At 41.2% G+C, this 21,791-nt stretch overlaps 1 long non-coding RNA gene across 1 annotated transcript; it reads left to right on the forward strand.

Annotated features, from left to right (window-relative positions):
- The first annotated feature begins 794 nt into the window (after positions 1 to 794).
- Positions 795 to 18,116, forward strand: LOC105732375 (uncharacterized). Its single transcript, XR_001110965.2, has 3 exons — positions 795 to 1,326; positions 14,860 to 14,929; positions 15,498 to 18,116. It is a non-coding gene; the product is annotated as an uncharacterized LOC105732375 (long non-coding RNA).
- Positions 18,117 to 21,791: the final 3,675 nt, after the last annotated feature.

The following is a 21,791-nucleotide window of genomic DNA, read 5'->3' on the forward strand; positions in this document are numbered from 1 at the left end:
ACAGTGAGACTCCATCTAAAAAAGAAAAAAAAAAAAGATATAATGGTATTTGCCTTCCTAGGTTTTATGCTTGCTTGGGACCACTCACCTCTTTCTTCCTTCCAATATTTCTCTTTTAGAATAGGAATGTCTATCCAATGCCTTTCCCATCATTGCATTTCGGAAACATACAACATGTTTGGTTTCATAGGTTCACAAGTAGAGAGAAGCTTTTTCTCAGGATGAAGTGTATATTGAGTCTCATCCATAGCTTATTTACATATACTAAGGTGAGACTTTGGACTTTAGAGATAATATTGCAAATCAGTTAAGACTTTTGGGGCTACTGTGGGGAAATGGATGTATTTTGTGTGCAATAAGGGGATGAATTTGGGGGCAAAGGGATGCAGTGCCATAGACTGAATATTTGTGTCCCCAAAAATTTATCTATCAAAGTCTTAACCCATAATTCGATGGTATTAGGAGACAGGGTCCTTGAGAGGTAATTAGGGGTAGATGAGGTAATAAGGATGGGGCTCTCATGATGGGATTAGTGTCCCTATTGGATGAAACACCAGGGAGCTTCTCCTCTCTCTGTCTGTCTCTCTCTCTGTCTTCCATATAAGGACACAGCAAGTTGGCAAGCCATCTGCAAGCCAGAAGAGGGCCCTCACTGGGGAACTAAATTAGCCAGCACTTTGATCTTGGACTTTCTAACCTCCGGAACTGTGAGAAAATAAATTATTGTTGTTTACGTCACCTAGTCTAGGGTATTTCATTATGGCAGCCTGAGCAGACTAAATGGTAATCCTACCACTCGCCTAGGAAGTGGTAGGATTGAGATTTGAATCTGGAAGCCTTACTTGAGGGTTTTTCACTCGACCAACTATACTACACCTTTGAAAGTCCCTTTTCCCCTAAAGACTTCCAGAAAGAAAGCTTTGTATCCTCTTTTTCTCCAAAATTTCCCTTATACCAATGAATTAAAAAAAAAAATGACTTGACTTCAGGTTCCAGGTGCTTGGATTTATTCTTCTTAAAACGTCTCCGAGTAGTGGGATACAAATTTTCCCACCCTTCTTCTCATGAAGCTGTGTAGACAGGCCACAAAGGAAAAGAGAAACTGAATCTCTCATTTCTACATGACTTGACCATGTCACCAACACCTGCGTCAAAATGAAGTTTCACCAGATGCAGTCAGGCCTCTGCAGTGTCTCCAGGAAGACCCGTTGATGACTCATACTCCAATCCACTCATCAGACCACCGTGCTGCTGGCCTTCTGTGGACTGGGAAGAGCCAGAACACTTGGAGAAAAATGCAAATGCGTCTTTAGTACCTACATAAAGGTAAAACATTTTGCAACAGCATTTCTGGTCTTTAGATTAACACGTATACTATGTCAAGTTCACAGGTAGTTTGAGCCCACATTTGAGTCTTGGTAAAGAGTAGAGTAACAGGATCCCCACTTGTTTCATATGAGTAGGAAAAGTGTCCCAAGGATCTTAGCCTGTGGATATCTTGAAGCTTGGAAAGTGGGAAATGCTAAGGGGGAAACCAAGTCGAGGAAGCTCTCCTCACAGATATGGGGCTCAGTGTTTTGTGAAGGCACAAGCATAGGGCCATGATGGAAAAGGCATGGGTGGGGGGGCCAGGGACTGTGAATGTAGGGGTGTATCAACCTTGCACCAACTCCCAATCAGGAAGGTACATTATGGGGCTGAGCAAGGCAGATAAAGCAAATTACAGAAACTAGAGCTGTCAACCAAAGTGATCTTCATAAATTCAAACCCGATCATGTTATATCCTGCTTAAAGCCTTTCAAATGACTTCCATTGCATCAAGAATGCAGTTGGAAAGCCTTAGTGAGTCCTGAATGACCTGTGTCGTGCACATTTCAAAGACCTTACTCGTGCCTCCCTTCTTGAGCTTCACCCCCTCTGCTCCAGTGCCCCCTTGGTTCCTGAAGTATGTCAGTCTTCTTCTGCCTCATGGCCTTGACACACGCTGCTTCTGTTTTCAGATGGGCCACTCATGCTCTTGGCCTTGGCTTATCCTTATCCTTTTGATCTCACCACAAATGCCTCATTTGAAATCCATCCCTTGCTTTTCTATTATTTTCTTTCTCAGCAGTCTGGTCATAACTTCCTCAGCCCTCATACATTATGAAATTACTCTGCCTGCTCACACGTGTTTGTCTGTCCCACACTTAGACTATGAGGCCCATGAGCACAGGGACCACATCTGTCTTGGTGCCCCCTCAATATCCCCAGCACCTTACACTTGCCTGGCACTTGGAAGGTGTTCAGTCAGTGTTTGAATGAATAAATGAAAGTTCCCTTGGCAAGAGTTAAGCTGTCCTTGCCAGGACATTGTGGTGGCCTGACACAGCAGTCAAAAGAGCCCAGAGAGCAACCCCTGCCTGACTTGCCATCAGAGCTAACTTCCCTGTGACACTTTGGCCAGAGGCAAAGAGAAACGACAGAGGTGTTGCCATTCTGCAGCCCACAGCATGTGTCTGTGTGCTGGGCGGAGGGGTGCAAGTGAGGGCTGAGGACCAGCCTGCAATCCAAGGGCTGGGCAGGTGCCAGCCACCTCAATCCACAGGGGGATGCTTTTCTGCTTAGACTGCCAAGAGCTGAGAGCTTTTGGAAATTCACACAAAGACACAGCAGGGACTATCCAAGACTCTATCAATAACTCAAGAGATTTACAGACCAGAGAGCCAATGGCGAACAGGAAAGACCTGAATTGCAGCCCCAAGATGGCTGTGGTTTAAGGATCGAGTGGCAGGTCCATCAGGTCATAGAGGCAGGCTTTGGATTACAGAAAGACATTAGCCAGACCCAAGACTAGAACCTCCTGGTAGGAGCAAGAGGAGGAAGTGGTGGCATTTAGAGAAGATCTGCACAGGTTGAGATTTATTAGTCACTTTAATGCAGTTTCACTCCAATTTATTTGGAGGGAAAAGCAAACACCAGGGAACCAGAGAAACAAGACAAAGGAAAATAACCTTACCCGATTTCTATATCCTCTGACTGCCTCTGAAAGGTGTTGATCAACAATAACTTCCCTGTGAGAGGGAGTGGTTTCCATTTCTGGTCAGAGCAGCAACTTTCTAAGCCCTTTCGTATCCCCCCTCCCCTAGAAGCCCCATGCAACTTGTCACCAAAGAACACCTTGAGAAATATTGAAGCCCTAATTCCTTCATATCCTTTTTCCTATGGCATACAAACAGGCCTGGGATATCTGTATAATGAGATAGCACATAAAAGTTGCTTTGCAAATTTGCAAAGACGCACAACAGACTTTAAATAATTTACCCCCAAGGGAAAACTAAGAGAATGAAGAAATGGAAAATGACATTGTCATTCATTTTAGTAGTGGGAGCTCTGTCCTGTCCTTTCAACCTTGTCGCCAGCATGCTCTGGAAGTCAGATCAACAGCTCCCTTTTGCAGATGGTCTATTGCATTTGCTATTATTATTGACATTGCAACCTGTTCCCTTTTCTCTTCCTCCCAGCAGCCGCCAGAGGATCAGCCAAATGGCCCTGAATGAGGAAACCCATTCAAGGCCATTTGTCTGTGGTTGTGTGTGTTCAGGTCTCCCTCTCACACTCACTCCATCCTGACAAGTGCAGAAGGTGAAAACATTGCTAGACAGTCTGTTTTCGGAAAGGGATCAGCCTGTTGCTGAAAGATTTATCATCAGGGGCTGCAGGGTAGGGGAAGGCCTTTACTTGAACCAGAATTGGTCATTCAGAGTTCATTCTGTAACTTGATCATTTATTTATATGTTATGTACCTTCTACCAAGGAAAGAGGGTGCATATGGGACAATTACCTCATGGAAAGTAGTGTGGTCAAGTAGCCATCTTATTGAACAGTCTGTTAGAGATGAAGTGTGCAGCTCATTTGACTGTTGCTTTAACCCTTTGGGCTCTGTGTGACCTCCGGTGAGAAGAGGGGATTTCAGGTTTTGCCTTCTGTAGTCACACACACTGCAAATGGGATCATGAGACACAGCTCCTGATTCCAGAAGACATATTCCGTCTGCCACCCCCAATCAGTCATTGTAAGAGAACATGCTGGGTGAGAGGTGAGAAAAAGCCTGGAAAAATTCAAAAATAATTCTTCTTGTAAATATTGATGGCCCATGTTCATGAGGTCACATTCAGAGAGATATGAAACCTATCAATGGCTAGGAAAGGTAGTTACAGGTTGGCACTGTTCTAAGATGCAAATCATAGCACATCTTCTATCAATCTAAGGCTTCAGTCATGTCAGATTGTGCTTATTTCAATTTCTCACTTAATCCGTGGATATTTTTATTCTTACTGAACAGATGAGGCAATGGATATTTAAAGAATAGTTTGCCCAAAGTCATAGCTCAGAGCTGGGATACCTCCTATGTCTTTGTATGCTCAGACAAGAACTCTGTTCTCCAAGGTCTCTAAAAACACATCCAGAAGCAATTGAGGGCAGCAGGAGATGATATTGGAAGAATTTTCCTGCAATCCACTCACCTCCTCCAAGAGTACACGGACCCAACTTGAGGCTCCCTTGTTCACAATGACTCCTCTTCTTTGTGCTATTAGTACATTGAGTGGCCCTACAACCCATGTTTTAACCATCTAACCCTGGCCCTCAGCTCGCAGGACCCCTAGCCATGATTGACCCATGGGGATATCTGATCCTGGTTTGGCCATTTAGATTGGAACTAGATGACACAGACTTGGTCATGGAGCTTCGTTAAGGCAGGGCTATGAAAGAAATAGCCATAATGCTTTTTGCTGAACTCTCAGAAGCTACTCTTACTTCCAAGTCTTGTTTGGCATTCTCCAAAACTTACTCTTCTTACTTAAGAAAGTGTAGAAGATACTGGCATATGTGTGTTCATTCAACACACATTCTAAACCCAGTTCTTCTTTGCCTTCCTCTGTTTCTTGCATCTAAGGAAGGCAATGCAATGAAACTCTGGCAGAGAAGATATAGGTAGAACTCTGTGGGTTGGAAGATGAGTTTTAAAATAAAAAGGCAAAGGCATACTCTTCCCATTTCTCACTGATGAGAAAGCAGATGTTATGCCTGGAAGAGAAGCCACCATCTGGAAAACATTTTTTAAAGGCCATAGAGCTGAAGGATCATTGAATCAAGGGACCAGCCTAGGACAGTCTACCTCTAGTATTTGTATCATATAGAGAAAAAATATATAACTATTGGTTTAAGCTCCTGTGAGTTGGGTATTCTGATATTTGCAAACAGAAGAAGTGGCTTCTCATACTTAGAATGAATGTAATCTTGCACACCTCTTGAACATTATGAAATGGACTTAAATGATTTGAACATCTCAGCTGTGATATGGGGCCCAAGGAAGTCATATAGAAATCTGAAGGAACACTCTGTACATGTGAGGAGGAGGATCCTTGAGATTTCCACTTCCAAATCCCCCCTCCTTTATAGCGTAGAACTGGATGAAGATATCTTGGTTAGTCTTCTTTAGGTTTCTTGAAAGGAAATGTATAGAAAACCATGGGTAATGAAGGTTTTTGGAAAGTCAGAAGATATGTGGAATGATTTATAAAATTGATCAGACACTAGAGTCGCTTCACATTCTATTTTTTACCAATTCATTCTTTCATTCATTTATTCATTCACTTAGCCTATAACAAAGGTTTATTAACCACCTACTATGCCAGGTGGATGAATATCATGATAGTTAAGATTTATTTATGCTCAGAGAGTCTTAATACAGATCTCAAAGCAGATTTTCAGCAAGTGCTTCCTATAAAGTTGGATGACTATCTGGATAGTTAGGATCTTTGTACATTTTACAGAGAAATGAAAAAGATGTTCAGCATAGATAAGAACTAAAACTTGGCACACATAATCTACTTTCCTTAATTCACTTAGCATTTGTGCTTTGCCAATAAGAGATTTCAGAGGATTCATTTGGTACCAATCAGTGAAGGTGAAATGCTATTCTTGGGCACATGTCACATGTCATCTCAAAGGTGATTGGACTTCCACCTGCCCAGTTCTAGGTGGCTGTTTCTGGAATGTCCATGTGACTGTATTGGTCATCTCAGGGTGCCACACAAAATATCATAGACTGTGTGACTTAAACAACTGAAACGTATTTTCTCACAGTTCTGGATGCTGGAGTCCTAGATCGAGATTTGGTGAGTTGGTTTCTGCTGAGGGCTCTTTTCTTGACATGTGGATGGTCACCTTCTTTTTGTGTCTTCATATGATGGAAAGAGCAAGCTCTGGCATCTTTTTCTCTTTCTATAAGGGCATCAGCCCTATCAGGTTACACTCCCACACTTTTGATCTTATTTAACCTTTATCACCTCCTCATAGGTCCAATTTCCAAGTATAGTCACATTGGAGGGTCATGACTTCAACATTTGAATTTGGGGAACATAAACATTCAGTCTATAATAATGGATGATTCTTCCTGCTGCAATAGTAGGGTAGATGTCACTCAAAGGGCACTCTATAGGAACAGTACCACAAGACCAGAAAGAAAAATAGAGTCACTTTTCTTTGAAGGTGGCTCTTTAGGCACTATGGACTTTTCCCTCCAACATCCCTGGTATGGGGACAAAAATAAACCAAAATAAACCATTTTGAGAATCCAGTAGCCAGAATTCTTTCTCTGCAGATACTGGACTCATTGACTTCAAGCAAATACTATAGGCAATCCATTAGCAGCTAACTATGAACAACCTCTATTAGCCAATACATAATCGATTTCAACTTATCTGCCTCCAGCGCCAGGAAATGCATGGGTAAGATCATGGAGAGCTACTACTGGGGGATGAATGAGAGAGGAGGTCTAGAAGGAAAACAAAATACTGTCTAGAGTTATATGCTTTGGTGGCACACACATAAATGAAATACAAGGGCTATTAGAAATGATTTTGCAATTAAAGTTTGGATATTTGTAGTTTCATTTAACAGAAGAAGAAATCAAAAAGAAATGAATATGCCAAAATTATAGGAAAAGTCTGTGATTAGAACAGAGTTTCCCATACTCAAACCCACTGGCACTAGCCATGCCAGGACTCAACGCACCAGAGTCCTATCACATGGGAGGCCTTGGTCCAAGGACAAACCTTTCCTACTTAATTAGCTTTTTGATGGTTCAGAGTTGCTTTCAACAGTGTTAGCTACTGCTCAGCATCTCTCCTCCTAGATTTTCCCATATGTTAAAGACAATACACCTGGAAAAGAGAGACTCTGAAACTTTCAACATCAAAATTCAGATTGGCTTAAGTCAAAAGGCCCAAGGAAAGGATAGTAAAAAAGTAAGAATTGCATATTTCCACATCTGTTTTCAATAAGACTTATGTCAAATAATTTTATTATTACACAAAAGCAATTCAAAGAATTGCTTTGTTTTTTCAGAATGCCTTGAAAATGTCATTAAAATTCACCTATGAGCACACACAGAACATACCACCTGTCCAGAGTGTTAGATCAAATGAGAAAACAGGGGCTTAGGCCTCATGAGTAGGAAGAGGCTTGACCTGCTGCAGAGAAGGAGAGGCAATGTTATTTCTAAACATTCCTATTTCCACCAACCTGGGGGCAAGCAATCTATTTTCAGCTTGACACCCATCAGGAAACGGCTCTGCTAAAATACCCTCCCTGTTAATACAAATGAGACATATCTCCGGAAAAGCAGAGACTGCCAACATGGATCTGAGTGCTCAGATGAGAGAGGCCATTCCTGGGTTAGTATGTGAAAAGCTATAGTCATTTTACAGAGCACAAGTGAGAAAGCAAACCTGCATGAGCAAGTTTCTAGGTGGCAATTTGGTAATTACATTACAATTAGAGAGTCTTACAGAAAGTCTACAGCATTGCAAACCCTTCGGTCCAGTAATTTCACTCCTTTGAAATTATTCTTAGGATATGTAGGCAAGGACGCTTATTGTTGGGGGTAGCCCTAGCCCTAGATAAATCTCTTGTGTTACTACACACCTTGCTGGATATGGCAAGAATGTACCATCCTTTACCAGGCTTTACCAAGGCCATTTCCCAGGCTGGTGCTTATAGCAAGAAACCTTGGAGGATGAGGTAACGTCTCCTACTGAGACAAAGAGCAGGCTTGCTTACCGTTTACAAAGCGGAAGTAGATACCCTAAGCTCAGTATTCCTCAGTTGCAATGCAAACCCACTGTGTGAAAAGCATTCATCTGAGCCTATGGTATCACACTTGTGGGGTTTGGAAGCAAGGGAAACCAAGGTACATGTTGATATTCAGGCTACCTGTTGTACTATAGTAATAAAGCCCTTTGTCTCTGACCCAGCATCTTGTGTCTTCTACCAACATCCGTGAAACAGTAGCAGATTTACTTTTTAGCTGGCAAGGAGGGTAAAATCAAATCCCAGACCTTACAGCTATGATGACTGTTTCGTAAAAACAAGGACATTAACTGTCATCTAAGAAGAAATTTGTTAAATTAACTGTGGCACATAGGTATGGTACAGACATTTAGAATGGCTTTGGGATGTATATTTATTCACATGGAAATAAAATAACAACATATTTTTGAGTGAAAACCCAGGTAAAAAAGAAACATATATTAATGGACCACTTTTATATAAACACATAAACATTTCACAGGTGTATAGGTATAAAACTTCTGCATGGTTCCATACCAAAAAAAAATAAATGTTAACCAGAGCTTTCTCTATGTGGTGGACTCATAAATGAGTTTTCTTTATTTTCTCATCTATGAGGTCTCTTATTTCTCCATGTAAATATGAATTACTTATGTAAAAACATAATTATATTAATTGACAAAGAACTGGTAGAAAAAGAGCATATGACAAAATCCTTATACTTGAAACAAACTGTGAACAACTGCTAGGCAAATACAGCGGGAGCTGCAAATAGAAGTGAGGTTCCTGATAAGACAGCTCTGCCTGTGGTAGTGATAACAACCTATAGAACCTGAAAGAGATCAAATCATGGAAATACCCATTTTAGATATGACCCTCTTAGAACAACTGAAGATCAGTCTCAGAACCTAACTTTTAGAATCTGAAGTGCAAATTATGTCTGGTATTTTAATGAATAAACACTCTCGCTCAGTGTCTGTGAGTTATTCAGTGCCACAAGTCACCCAGGAAGCCTGAGAGTTAGCTCTCAATCACTGACTCGCCTCTGCACAAATCCCTTTTATATCTCTTGTGCTTATCCCTTTCAGTGCATTTCACTGCTCTAGGTTCTTGACATCATTTTCCTGGATATTAAAATATTCTTTGAACTGGTCTCTCTACTTCACATGCTGATATAGTTTGGAAGTCCCTTCAAATCTCATGTGGAAATATAATCACCAGTGTTGGAGGTGGTGCCTGATGAGAGGTGATTAGATCATGTGGACAGATGAATGGCTTAGCACCATCCTCTTCATGATGAGTGGGCTCACATGAGACCTGGTTGTGCAAAAGTGTGTGGCACCTCCCCTGTCTCTCTTCCTCCCGCCCCTGCCATGTGATATGCCTGCTTTCACTTCACTTTCTGCCATGAGTGAAAGCTCCCTGAGGCATCCCTAGAAGCCAAGAAGATACTGGTGCCATGTTTATACAGCCTGCAGATCTGTGAGCCAATTAAACCTCTTTTTTAAAAAAATAAATTACCCAGTCTCAGGTATTCCTGTATAGCAACACAAGAATGACCAAACACACACTCCTTTCACCGAACTGTAATTATACTGCCACTTGATTGTTTTAAAAACATAAGTCAGAGTGTCACCTATTTGCTTAAAATGCTTCACTGTATCCCAAATACCCACAGGATGTCCCAGCACATGAGGTCCACGAGCTGGCCTCACTAACCTTTCTTGTTGTCTTCCTTGTCCTTCTCCCCAGACTCATTTCTCTTGGTCTCTTGCATCTCATTTATGGAACGTCCCCATTCCCACCCTGCCAGGTGAATGCTCATGCCAAGATTCAGACCCTCCAGGAAGGGTTTCATAACAGTCTCCCCAAGTTGAATTCCTTCCTTGGAGTCTCAATTATATCATATTAAGTTCATCAAAACACTTACCACCTTTTGCTTTTGTATATTTCTCATAAATTTCCTATTTGATTGTGAACACATGAGATCAGGAGCCACATCTTATTTATATTTACATTATCAACATCTAGTCCTATACTTGGCAACCAAAACAAAATCTATACCTGAATGAAAAAAATATATAGTTAAAACCATACAGTCTGGCTAGGTGCAGTGGCTCACACCTGTAATCTCAGCATTTTGGGAGGCCAAGACGGATCTCTTAAGGTCAGAAGTTCAAGACCAGCCTGGCTAATGCCATGAGATCCTGTCTCTACTAAAAATACAAAAATTAGCTGGGCGTGGTGGTGGGTACCTGTAATACCAGCTACTCAGGAAGCGGAGGCAGGAGAATTGCTTGAACCCGGGAGGAGGAGATTGCAGTGAGCTGAGATTGCATCACTGCATGCCAGCCGGGGCCAAAAAGCGATACTCTGTCAGAAACAAACAAACAAACAAAACAGAAGGTGGCTGGCAAGATAGCTAAATAGGAACAGCTCCGATCTGCAGCTCCCAGAGAGATCAATGCAAAAGTGGGGTGATTGCTGCATTTCCAACTAAGGAAAGTGGCTCATATCATTGGGACTGGTTAGACAGTGAGTGCAGTCCATGGAGGGTGAGCAGAAGCAGGGTGGGGGGCATTGTCTCACCCGGGAAGCACAAGTGGTCGGGGAACTCCCTCCCCTAGCCAAGGGAAGCTGTGAGGGTCTGTGCCATGAGGGACAGTGCACTCTAGCCCACATACTGTTTTTCCCACTGTCTTCGCAACCCACAAACCAGAAGATTCCCTCATGTGCCTATGCCATCAGGGCCCTGGGTTTTAAGCACAAAACTTCAGCTAGCTGCAGGAGATACTTTTTTCATACCCCAGTGGCACCTGGAATGCCAGTGAGACAAAACTTTTTGCTCCCCTGGAAAGGGGGCTGACGCCAAGAATCCAAGTGGTCTAGCTCAGTGGATCCCACTCCCACAGAGCCCAACAAGCTAAGATTTACTGGCTTGAAATTCTCACTGAAGCATAGGAGTCTGAAGTCGACCTGGGATGCTCAAGCTTGGTGGGGGTTGGGTGCATCTGCCATTACTGAGGCTTGAGTAGGTGGTTTTCCCCTCACAGTATAAACAAAGCCACCAGGAAGTTAGAACTGGGCAGAGTCCACCACAGCTCAGCAAGGCCGCTGTAGCCACACTGATTCTCTAGATGCTTCCTCTCTGGGCAGGGCATCTCTGAAAGAAGGCAGAAGCCCCAGTCAGAGGCTTATAGATAAAACTCCCATCTCCCTGGGACAGAGCACCTGGCGGAAGGGGCGACTATGGTCACAGCTTCAGCAGACTTAAACATTCCTGCCTGCCAGCTCTGAAGAGAGCAGGGGATCTCCCAGCACAGTACTTGACCTCTGATAAGGGACAAACTGCCTCTCCCAAACATGCCTCCTGTCTGTGAGACACCCCCAGCAAGGGTCGACAGACACTTCATACGGGAGAGCACCAGCTGGCACCTGGCAGATGCCCCTCTGGGATGAAGCTTCCAGAGGAAGGAACAGGCAGCAATCTTTGCTGTTCTGTAGCCTCCACTGGTGATATCCAGGCAAACAGGGTATGGACTGGACCTCCAGCAAACTCTGGCAGACCTGCAGCATAGGGGCCTGACTGATAGAAGGAAAGCTAACAAATAGGAAGCAATAGCACAACATCAACAAAAAGGATGTCCACACAGAAACCCCATCCAAAGGTCACCAACATCAAAGACCAAAGGTAGATAAATCCAAGAAGATGAGGAAAAACCAGTGCAAAAAGGCTAAAAATTCCAAAAACCAGAATGCGTTTTCTCCTCCAAAGGATCACAACTCCTCACCATCAAGGAAACTAAATTAGTCAAAGAATGAGTTTGATGAACTGACAGAAGTAGGCATCACAGGAAGGGAAACATCACACTCCAGGGCCTGTCAGGGGGCAGAGGGATAGGGAAGGGATAGCATTAGGAGAAATACATAATGTAGATGACAAGTTTATGGGTGCAGCAAACCACCATGGCACATACATGCCTATGTAACAAACCTGCACGTTCTGCACATGTATTTCAGAACTTGAAGTTTAATAATAACAAAAAAAGATATATGAATGGCCAATATGCACATAAAGAGGTCCTCAATATTACCAGCCATGAGAGAAATACAAATCAAAACCATAATGAAATATCACTTCACATCCACTAGGATAGCTTTAATTAAAAAGCCAGATGATTTTAAAAAGTTGAAAGAAACGTGGAGAAACTGGAATCCTTGTAGATTGCTGGTGAGAATGTACAATGGTGTAGCCACTTTGAAAAACAGTCTGGAAGTTCCTCAGATGGTTATAAGGTTACCACGTGACTCAGTTCCACTCCTAAGCATATGCCCAAGAAAAATGAAAACACATGTTCACACAAAAACTTGTACATAAATGTTCATGGCAGCATTATATGTAAGACGCAAAAACATGGAAACCAATCCAAACATCCATCAACTGAGGAACAGATACATAAAATGTGGTATAGCTATACAACAGAATATTATTTGGCCATAAACGAAATGAGAAACTGGTATCACAAGGATGTACCTTGACAGCGTAATGCAAAGTGAAAGAAGGTCATATATTGTATGATTAAATTTATATGAAATGTCTAGGATAGGAAAATCTATGGATACATAAAAGAGATTAATGTTTGCTTAGGGCTGGAGGAGATAGGGGAATTGGGGTGATAGCGAAGGGTTGCTGGGGTTTTTTAAGTAAATGAAATGTTCCATAATTAATTGCAATGATGAATGCACTGCTCTAAGAATATACTAAAATCCATTGAATTGTACCCTTTAAATAAATGCATTCTTTGGGATGTGAATTATATCTCAATAAAGCTATTAAAAATGTTTAAAAAAATACATAGAGTCTGAGTACAAACACACTCAACAAACTTTCTTGATTCTGAAAAGTTCCCAATTAAAAAGCCTCTTCGTGATAGACTCTCATCGTGTTGCCATCATTATTTTGCTACCCAGAAAGGAATAAATTGGGTGATTTTTACCTCTAAAGAATGTTGCTTTAGACGTTTTAGTTTCTGTCAGACACAGGGCAGTCTCCCCCTCCTGCCACCGTGGATATGTTAGCATCGCTGGGACAAAAGCCAATAGGAAAAACTAACGCCGCAGGATAATATGCTTTATCAGATTATCCTGTGGAACTAAGCATACTAAGAGATACTTTAAACCTTTTCTGTAATTTATTCAAAAAACATTCAAGACAGAAATAAATGTCAACTCAGATGAACTAAAGCAGATGTAGAAAACAAACAAAAGCCATGACCAGACATAAAAACTGACCCAATAGGATGTGGGCCTGAAACTGGAAATCAAGCTTCTAAGTTCCATTTACAATACAACAGTTGAAGACTGGGTGCAGTGGCTCATGCCTGTAATTCCAGCACTTTGGGAAGCTGAGGTGGAAGAATGGCTTGAGGCCAGGAGTTCAAGACCAGCCTAGGCTAGGCAAGAGGATCTTTTGAGTCTGGGAGGTCGAGGCTGCAGTGGCTGTGATTGTGCCACTGCACTCCAGGCTGGGCAACAGAGCAATGATCTGGCTCCAAATTAATTAATTAATTAATTAATTAATTAAATGCATCAGTCAGAATAGGCCTCTAAAATACAGACCACATGTAAATTTGAAATAATCTTTATTTCATCAGTGTGACCCCTTATCATAAGCAGAGTATAACACAGTGGTTCCAGAAAGAGTTTGAAAAGTCAAGACAGACCATGTAACATGAGGACTGATAAGCCATTTCTAACATGACGATTTCTGCCAAGAAAGGCTCTGGAACAATAAGAAGCAGTGGCATTTACAGAACTATCTCTTAAGTGATAATCAGGACAAACATCTTTGCCATTACAGGTTCTTTCTCTTCCTGACACCCACAGTGCCCTGAGTTGGCCTCATGGGGACAGCTGGAGCAGGAGCTGGAATAAGAGTAGAACCCCAGGGGCTTCTGGGTGGGACCGGGGTCTCTGGGAGCTGCTGCTCAGGGTGCACTTGGCTATAGGCAGGCCTTCTGGACACTCACACCACAGGTACCTGTGAGGAAGGGCCTTCCACCCTCAGGTCTGTGGGGTCTGGGTGGCACATGGAGGAAGAATTGGCCCACATCCTGCAGCAGCTCACCCACAGCCCTCCACAGATAGGCCTTGTTACTTACTGGAGGGTTTGCTTCAGAGATCACTTCTGTGCCCCAGCCTCGGTTACTCCTCTTGTCTTGGTGAACATCAAGCCTTGTATCTTTTCTCTACCTTTAGCCACACCTTTTGGTTTTGAGATCAGCAGCAGTTATTTTACTGTAGGCCATGGAGAACTTCGTTCTGTTTTTTTGATGTCTCTTCTTGAGGCTTCAGGAGCTGACTTACCTTGGAGGTGGCTGATAACAGGTTGGGCACTAATAATGTATGGTCACTGCACTGCGTCAGTTTCTCAGCTCTCCAGTGCTGGACCTGTCTAGTGAATTATATATAGGGAGGCAGCGTCCTCAACTGATCATGGTTTGCTGTGTCCATGCCAGTTTGAGTTAAGCCCTGACAATAAAATGAGGCTGTGCTGGAAGCAGCCCTCCTCACAGCAGACTCGGCAGATGCAGTTCCATTGTTCAGTTTCACATTATGGGCAGATGAAGATGGGGTTCGATGTGTGCCCTGGTCCAGGGGTGTTGTAAATTATTTATCGTAAAAGGGTTTGTTTTATAAACATTTCAAATAATCTAGATTGCCTCATCCTATTTTATTCTTTTCTAGTTTTACAGATATATGCAAATAAGACTCAAAGTTGCAGACAAGAAGATAAATTTGTTCCAAACCTCATCGGGTCCATTGTTCATATGGGAGTCTGTTTTTCATTTGGAAATTTTCTTAGGTTCATGAAAGAAGAAAAGAAAAATGGATGGGCACATGGAAATGTATTAAATAGCATCTGTTACTAAAATTATGCTCAACAGGTTCAGCACTTCTATATCCATTGACTCCAGTCTTAGAACCTATGTTAGGGAAGCAATAGTGGGAGTGAGTTCTTGTGGTTATTGTATGTATTTCTGTGTAAGAACTCACTGTGTTTCATTTGCAGAAGTTCCCATAATTTGGGAGAGGATATACAATGCTATGGAGCCAGAATTTATACAAGTACTTTTTCAATTTCAATTTGATTGAGGGTGAGGGTGTGTGAAACTGGGAAGCAGGAAGGAGGTCATTTTATTTTAATTGCTTGGGTGTGGGAGGATCTGGTTATCAGTTTCCTATGAAATGCACTCTATTCTGAGAAATTTGGTACTTGTCTTAGTCACTAAATGGAGATTCTGTGATTCTTTCATTACTTACACATGAACTTGGTGACTTGTAATAACACTTCATGGTTCCAATCTCAACTTGCTCTTTTCCAGCTATGACAAGGATAACATCCCTGCCTCTGGGAGCCTGGTAGCTAGCACCTTTTCCACGCTGACGAGATTGTGCTCTGGCCTGTACAGAAGAGGAGGTTACTGGATAGCACGAGACTCTGTGGTGATGGGAGAGAGCACAGGGTGAGTCCATTTTCACCCATTTGGGTAACAAAACAAAGAATCCAAGGCACACCTAAGTTGTGCTTTACAGACTTGAACTCAGAGAGGGATGAGCTTGGAAATGCCCAGAGTTCCATGATATTAAGCAACAAATTTTCCAAAAGATGTAAGAAAAGAAAAATGAGGTCTGAGGGATCCACAAGCACATCTTTCTGGATAGTGAACCAGGTGCTAGGTTAAGCATCTCTGGGTTGATTGAAACAACCTCTAGAACAGTTTCACAAGCATCCACTTCTCCATTTCTTTCAGCTCTTTCAACCAAACCATGAGTCATTTTCCAATGTGGCAGTCTATTCCTCTATGATTAAGTTAGTTTAGGCAATTTGTAAACCCAAGTATGAAGCTTCTGTTGGTCTAGCTTGAGTAGGAACATTAATGGAGTGCTAAACCTTTAGACAACTCTTTTGTGAAGGCTGGACAATAGATGACTTAATATTGCTTTTTCAGTGGGGACATGGAAGGCCAGTGGTGTGATGAGATAGTTGAAGGCAGATATGTTGTTCTGAACCAGAGATCTCAACCACAGCATTGGGATCTGCCAAAACCAATTTAACAGATGAGAAGCTGTTACTCTTCCCCCACTACCTCACAGAGTTAGGCTCTGAGCGTGAATGCAGAAAACTCTTCTCAAAGGAATTTATTCCCAGCATATCAATAATAAGAGTATTGTTTAAGAGAGGCTTTAACTTCTTAAGGGCAAAAGAGGACAGTCCGTTACCAGAAAGAAAACATTGCTATCATATGATCACTCGTGCATGTCCAGAGGATGGTACCCAACAGCTTTGTTTTCTATTTTTCCATCAATGCAGAATCCCTCTCAGAAGGCCTCTCCTCTGGTCTCCCTTCACAGTCTCTGTGTCCTGCTTGCCTTCTCTCAGAACCCTGGCTCTCAATCTGTTCTGCCATTTAGTTTTACCACTTGTAAAAGTTCTGTAAAATCTACAGGGTCCTGTTTGTTTTGGAACTAGCTTTAGGTTCTTCAAAACTCAAACATGTTAAACCTTTATTTTACTAATAGTGCCCACTTTTTATCATGTAACCGTGATGGCCGATGCAGTCCTATGGAAATTAAGATACCTAATTTTTAAAAAAGGTTTTTGTGTAAGAGAGTGGTGGAGCAGAAAAGAAGGGAGTGACAATGGGGGAGAAACCCCCCAAAACCTGTCTTGTGATATTTGAAACTAGGCCATTACAATGACTGAATTCTTACCATTTTTTTTTTTTTTTTTTTTTTGGATTTTCAACCAACAGTCTTCTTTCATTCATGATATCAGCAAATTAACAAAGTGCAGCTAATGTAAATAACTCTCATTTTCCATTTTAAAACAAAGAGGTCATTCTCTGATAGTAGATGCATAGATTGTTTGTTCTACATCAGTTTTTGTTTTGTTTTCCAGACTGTTTTGTCTTTCAGAGGTAGAACTGCCAAATCTCTGAAACTTAAATCAACCCAAAGACAAAAGTATGTTTTGTTTTGTTACATTTGTTTTAGTGTGGACATATAGTACTTTAAAAGAAACATCATATACAACTCGATTAATATGAATTCATAAAGCTGACATTAGAAAGAGGCCAATAATCATTCTTAAGTAAAGCCATCTTTATTTTGAAAATTACCAAACATTTTCTACTTTTTAGGTTATTATTAATATATAAATCTGCCTTTTTTCAGAGTAATTGATGAAGGTAAGACTAAAACAAATGAATTAACGAAGAAAGGAAAAAAGAAAAAAAACAGGCAGGTGAAAAAAGGATGCAAATACACAGACCCATATAGGCGCGCATTGTTGCAAATATATTTAAATTTGGCTCTTAGCCCCCTGGCAGCCAAAGCAAAAGAGGGGAGACATGGTCAGTTGCATAGTTCTCATTATTAGATGAGAAGAAACATGCTAGTTCCTCAGGGAAAGCGAATGTATTTTTCTTGTACTAATTTCTCAAGGAAATCAGGCTGGTGGGGCCTCATATGGGAAATGCTGAGTGATGTCATACACACTGAACTTAACTGGAGTCCTACAAGCAAGGCTAGAGTCTCATTCTTAGAAACCAAGAGCACAACCTTAAAACACACTCCAGTTTAGGCAATTTGTAAACCCAAGTATGAAGCTTCTATCAGTCTAGCTTGAGTAGAAGCATTAACGGAGTGCTTAACTTTTAGACAACTCTTCTGTGAAGGCTGGACAATAGACAGCCTAATATTGCCTTTCAGTGGGGACAAGGAAGGCCAGTGGTGTGATGAGGTAGTTGAAGGCAGATATGTTGTTCTGAACCAGATATCTCAACCACAGCATAGAATTCTGACAAAACCAATTTAACAGGTGAGAAGTTGTTACTCTCCTCCCACCACCCCACACAGTTAGGCTCTGAGCGTGAATACAGACAACTCTTCTCATAGGTATTTATTCCCAGCATATCAATAAAGAATTGTGTATTCACCTTTTGCAAAGAGAATATTTACCTTGGGCTCATTTAGCTGAGATCATTCCCATGAAGTCACATGACTGATATTGGAACATGGGGCAAAGCATCCTCACTTAGTGCTGTCTACTACTGACTGCTTTTCTTTATGTGAGCTTTGTGAAGTGATGTTACTGAGACCCACCCAGAGGGATCCAAGTGCCTATGACATTTGAGGCACTTGCCTGGACTGTGCTTTCCTGAACCCCTCTCCAGAATCTGAGTCTCAGAGACTTGTCTCTTGCTGATCAATACAGTCAATCTAACATCCCCACAAAGATTTAGTGTATTTCTGATTTTATGATGCAAATAAGATGTTCAAAATTAAGTTTAAATTTTAGCAAGTTCCTTTGTTTCCCCTTAAATACTCTCTCTTTGATCTAAACAGGGCTTTCTCTCTACCCAGGAAGACCTTTGCAATTAAGAGCTACATAGGCAAGATCCAAGTTTATTCAAGCATAGCAAGGAAAATCTGTCTTAATTTATGAATGGTTCATTGATACAAAATGAATAGAGAAGTCCTTCTTGAGCGAAGATTAATAGGACATTTCAGTATCTTCATGACAGCAAGAAATACTATGTAGAATGTGAAAGTCTTTCTGATACTCCTAAATACCAATGTTCGATTTAACATTTACTGGGCTGGGAGACATCAGTTCAAGGATTAATGTGAAAGGAAAACCATTGCTTTCCACAGTCCAGGGTATCCCTTCTGATGATGGTCCTAATCAAGATGGGTGACTAAGTTAGCCTCACACAAATGCAGTCTAAACCTGCATTTGACATCTTTTCAAAGGATCAAAATACTGAACAGCATGAAACATGGAAGTTTAACTTCTCTTATTTTTAACATCTATCTTGATGATTTGCACCTACTTCTAGAACTAGAGGCACATCTTCTGGCAGAAACAATGAAAAGAATGAGTACACACAGATGACTGTATATAAGCAGAATGAATCCTACTAGGATATTGAAACATATATCAATGTTTCCCTACATTTATGCCATAGAATGCCATTCACTATTATTAAATTTTGTATGCAAATACATTTGGAAAGGAGCATTCCATTTAATTTAACACAGCTTTCTTAAGAGAAACACGAAAACATTTTTCCCAGTACAAATTGGCTCCAGGTAAGGCATAGAAGCATATCCTGCAGTTCAGGTTACAGAGGCAACTATTTTCATTCCTGAAAGCAGAGAATAAGTAGATGTTTAAAGAGTGTCTAATTGGAGTTTAATACCCAAGTAGACAATGTATTTGCTGCATTGGGAAGAGTGAAAGTTGGGAATAGTAAAAATCAATGAAGAACTTCTATCTCCATCTTATTAGGAAGCTGAATTGGGATAAGACATGCTCTTGTTCAGTGGGCCGAGGAGCTTTGTGACAGTCCCCACTTGGGCAGCCCACAATACCTTCACATTCACCAAAAGTGTCTCTCATGTCTGGGTACAAAAAAATCCAACATTCTTGAAAAAAAAAATAAGGATTATACATACATATGGGAATAATTCAAATAAAAATTAGGGAAATTCTGAAATGGTATAACTTGGAAGAGACAGCACATGAAAGCACAGAGCTGGGGCAACATGATAATGTTTCTTTGTTTATAGGCAATTCCCAGAAAAAGGTGTAGTTGATGCTTCAAACACAATCCCTTTGGTTTGGTCAGTTTCTTCTTGGACATTGTTACAAGGGGAGGAAGCTGGAAATAAACTCATCTCCAGATGATCTTCCTGGAGACCTGCCTAAAAGAGTGGTACATCGATTTGAAAATAAACAAGCTGGGCAGATTAGGGTAGAAAAGTTTCCAGGAGCTGATCCATAACACTTCTATCTAACAAGAACATTGAACTCAGTTGTGTTCTTTATCAAAAGTCAACCTGCAGCCATTGTGTGATCAGCCCAGGAAGAGCCAACTCACCCACCCTTTTCCCACTGAATTGCATACTATTTTCATGACACTGACGGATTTTTTTTAACCTAGAACTTCTCACTAGTAATGCAAGTGTGCTGTCTTCCCAGGCAAAAACTCCCCATCCCCATTTTTCTGGGGTGTGTGTGTGTGTGTGTGTGTGATTTGTCTTTGAAGGACTCTGTATAGTAGGGGTTGAGGGGTTCTTGGTGCGCACAGCTTATTGAACTGAGTATCATGCAATCTGAAGGATCTAGAGTTACCAATTGTCCACTTGAGGCAAATGGGACAGCAAGCATACTATCTTCTTTCTATTTTAGGATTTGATTGCTTTTGAAGCAAATGAAGAAGAGCTGGGATTTTCTAAGTCCTCCTCTCCCATTTCAGCCACAAAAAGTGTGAGATGAAGTCCATCCTAGCAAAACCCAAGGCTGGGGAAGGAGGCGATTGGTAACAAAAGAGAAGAAGAATAAACAGAATACAGAGTTCTGTCATCTGGAGTCTTTGGTCACACTCCCTCTCCTTTCTAGGAAGGCAGGTGTGGCACTGTGTGTGACCCCATCTGTTTCCAGAGCCTTCCCTTAGAAAGGGCTTTTGTATGGATGAGCAATTCAGTATTTAAAGGACAGTTAAATTGCATTTGGTAAACTTTAATCCACTTTGAAGTATTTTTAAATATTTTGAATCCAGTATGTGTTTTAAGGTAACTTTATATCAGGGGTGTGTGGAGGCTGAGGGCAAGGGAGGAGGCACATCAGTTACAGTAAACCACGATAGTATTGTTCTCTAATATCATATCTATGTGTATCTGCACAGTATTTAGTTCCCTTCTTAAGGGAGTCTTCCAATCTTTCAAGAATAAACATTCAACTTCAAAAATCCTTGTGGTAAGTAAATGCTTTTCAGACTTTCCTGCTCAAGTGAGTTGTCACACGACCAGTGATGTAAGCGTGTGACTGCTGTCAACTATGCACTGGCACACGTGTACACATTTGTGGACTAATGCGTTAATGTTTTGGGAGAGAAGCAACATGCTGGTATGCTAAGATACATCAAAAGAAACATAAATGAAATGTAATGCTGAAGACAGTATGAAAATGGAGGAAATACATATGAGATATTTCTCATTTTCTGTGAGATAAGCATGAGAATCGTTAGAAAAAACAACAAATTGAAAAAGTTATCCAAATGTCTCCAAGCTGATGTAATATATATTTATAATTTTTCTCTTGAAAAATATCTTTCTAGTGATACTAAAGTGCATGTTTCTGAATCTCCAACATCTTTTAGATCTATGGGGCATTTGAAAGTATTTATGATATCTGAAATGCTTATGTATTGTCCAGGATTTTGTCTGGTTTCAAACATATTGTTTGGACCTGGGAGCAAAATAGAGAATACTTTTAATGGTACTAATGGGACTCTTCCCATAAATACTGATGTCATTTATGTACCATGACTGATTTAAGAATAAACTTGTGGGGAAACAAAACATTGTCATGAGCACAGATCTACATATTCCAAGTTCCAAAGAAATCGCAGAGAAACAACTCTCATTGTTTCACTATGAGAAACGGTTTTTGAAGGAGAGTGTGCAAATGTGATGCTATGACCTTTTGTGGGTAGTTGTTTGTTGACTTCATAAAGGCCCCAAAATCTCCTAATTATGCAAGCAATCAGGCAATGTGGCATCAAAGGTTTCTGAGGGATTCCCAAGCAAGATGGGTAAATAGGAACAAC

The sequence above is a fragment of the Aotus nancymaae genome, unplaced genomic scaffold (genome assembly GCF_030222135.1).
Source record: "Aotus nancymaae isolate 86718 unplaced genomic scaffold, 86718_ANA_hifiasm-v0.15.2.pri h1tg000065l, whole genome shotgun sequence".
NCBI lineage: Eukaryota > Metazoa > Chordata > Mammalia > Primates > Aotidae > Aotus > Aotus nancymaae.